Source organism: Sinocyclocheilus grahami, unplaced genomic scaffold (genome assembly GCF_001515645.1).
Source record: "Sinocyclocheilus grahami isolate Dianchi unplaced genomic scaffold, SAMN03320097.WGS_v1.1 scaffold290.1, whole genome shotgun sequence".
NCBI classification, from domain to species: Eukaryota; Metazoa; Chordata; class Actinopteri; order Cypriniformes; family Cyprinidae; genus Sinocyclocheilus; species Sinocyclocheilus grahami.
This window is the reverse complement of record NW_015505469.1, coordinates 514315-517143: the sequence shown is the minus strand read 5'-3', so window position 1 is coordinate 517143 and position 2829 is coordinate 514315. Positions and strand designations below refer to the sequence as shown.

Genomic DNA, 2829 nt, shown 5'->3' with positions numbered 1-2829 from the left:
TACTGTAATTAATTCATTTGAATATATTTCATTAGATTTTATCTTTTTTTTATATAGAATTCATTTTATTTTTACCCTTACTACTGGCATTCAATTGAAACAGACACAATAATTACAAAATATAAAATTCTTTATTTAAAACATTGCATGTATAACACTTATAAATACAGTCTTCCAATGCTGGAACAGTGCATCTTCATTTCTCCTGTCTTAGAACATTTTGCAGTGCATTATGTTGTATCATCTGGATTTATCCTAACAAAGAATCTTTAGGCTACAGAAACATGGGGAAAAAAGATAAGCAGCCAAAGAATACATAGCCATCTGCAAAACCCAGGTGCTGCTCCAAAACATGGCCACCACCTTTGCTCACCATCCACTTTGTTAGTGACAGAAATGTCTTCTCTGAAAAACAAGTAGAAATGGCACACTTTTAAGAGGCAAACCCCATATAGAATACACAAATCTCTCAAAAGCGAGTTGTTCTTTTACCATGAATTATCAGTCTCAGGGTGGCTGGCCTGCTCATGTCTTTCTTGATGCTTCATTGCAGTTGCCTTTAAAACACAAATACAAAAAATGCAGTATATCTTAATTTCCCTTAAAAACTATAACAAACAAATTCTAAAACTAGAAAGGCAGCTAGCCATAAAACTTGTTTAACCTAGCTAACGTACAATTTTATTTTCTCAATAGGCTACTGGCCAACATGAATTACTAACACCAGAACAAACTTTCACATTAGTTAACTTAATGTTAATACAAGATAAGCGTTGCTCGTTAAAAGTAATTTTAATTCGGTAATTCAATAAGCTGACCAAAGTCGTTTCAAACGACAGTACCATAGTAAAATTTGTTACCGCAATGTTGACGGTAAATGTTACTAGGTTAAACTGGTGTGCAAAAATGTTGACACAAACACACAGACAAACGTACATATATTTTTAACCTTGCTTACTGGTCTTATTCTCTCGTAAGGTGCATCGACACACAGCGCAGATGTTCTCCGGAACTCTTCCACTCTTGCGGGTTCATCCCCGGGCAAAACCTGTGGCGCGAGTGGCACGGCGCGACTCGACAAAAGACAATATAGAACCCATTATATTATCTACAGTGGATGCGGACAGTAAAGTGATGCCCCGGTATATTTCTGACACGAAAGACAAACGGATTTTCCAATCATTACAAGCAATGTAACATCCAGTGTAGTCAGCCCCAAGCTGTTGTGGCGATGCAGACACAGTGTGAGTCAAATCTTGTCAATCCAAATGTGAGAAATGGGGAAAATAAATCAACCTCAATAGAATGGCCAACCCCAAAGAGGCCGTTACGGCAAATACAGTAGTATACAGCAATTTTAATAAATACTGTGGCGCGAGTGGCACGGCGCGACTCGACAAAAGACAATATAGAACCCATTATATTATCTACAGTGGATGCGGACAGTAAAGTGATGCCCCGGTATATTTCTGACACGAAAGACAAACGGATTTTCCAATCATTACAAGCAATGTAACATCCAGTGTAGTCAGCCCCAAGCTGTTGTGGCGATGCAGACACAGTGTGAGTCAAATCTTGTCAATCCAAATGTGAGAAATGGGGAAAATAAATCAACCTCAATAGAATGGCCAACCCCAAAGAGGCCGTTACGGCAAATACAGTAGTATACAGCAATTTTAATAAATACAGTAAGTCACTGTATGTGGGGTTTGACGTCACAGAAAATTCCCATGATGCAAAGGGTATTACAGTTATTTACTGTAAAGCGAGTTTGCAGTATTATACTAGGTGATATACAGTAAATAACTGTAGATATTACAGAAATGTCTAACAGTGTATTATTACAATTTAAAAGCTTTATGTTAATATATTTTAAAATGTTATTTATTTTTGTGATGCAAAGCTGAATTTTTTTAGAGCATTACTCCAGCATTCAGTGTCACGTCATTGATGATCAATTTGACTTTTTTTGGTGATTTTTAATTTTTTTTAAATTCTAGTAGAACAAATAAAAGTACATAATTTGTTTGAAATTTAAATATTTTATAACATAACAATGTGCCTAACTTTTGATTTAAGAGAGAGAGTGAGTGAGTGTGTGTGTGTGTGTGTGTGTGTGTGTGTGTGTTAATGCATCTCTGCTGAATAAAAGTATTATTTTCTTAAAAAGTTAATTAATTAAAACCTAAGCTCTGATGTATCATCTCCCCTCACTCTTTTATTTACACTCAGCTTCAGCTCAAATTGTGTTGTCATCTTAATGGGGAAAGATTCATCTGATGTTGTGCAGGTTTAGGAGGGTGAAAGAGATAGACGTTTCTCCTCAGCCTTTGTTTACACGCCAATAAAGGCTGTTAACTGTTTCAAATCCAGTGGCTACTTCACAATTTTAACTGTCTCGACCCCAGGCGTTTACTCATGGAGTTGTTTAATTGATAAATGCTTGATCAAGGATCAGATCGTCCATCAGTGTTTTAGCTGGTGTTAGTTAACCCAGGAACTAAGGTCAAATTAGGTCTATTATAGCTATGGTATAATATTTATGCATATCATGAATAAAAAAATAAAGTTACACAACAGTTTGCGCTTATATTTATTTTTATATAAATATTGTAGATTTATTATTATATTATATTATACAGTATTATATTTTATATTATATTATATTATATTATACAGTATTATATTTTTTATCTGATTTATAGATAAATTATGTTTTAAAAACCTTGTAAATAAATAAAAGAGCTAAAACAAAAATTCAGAAACTGAAATGAGTTGTTAATAATATAATATAATATAATATAATATAATATAATATAATATAATATA

General features: G+C 33.8%; 1 long non-coding RNA gene across 1 annotated transcript; it reads right to left on the bottom strand.

Annotated features, from left to right (window-relative positions):
* Positions 1–294: 294 nt before the first annotated feature.
* Positions 295–1008, bottom strand: LOC107600747 (uncharacterized). Its single transcript, XR_001610838.1, has 3 exons — positions 950–1008; positions 493–557; positions 295–405 (listed from the first exon to the last, which is right to left on the bottom strand). It is a non-coding gene; the product is annotated as an uncharacterized lncRNA (long non-coding RNA).
* Between the last annotated feature and the right edge of the window lie 1821 nt (positions 1009–2829).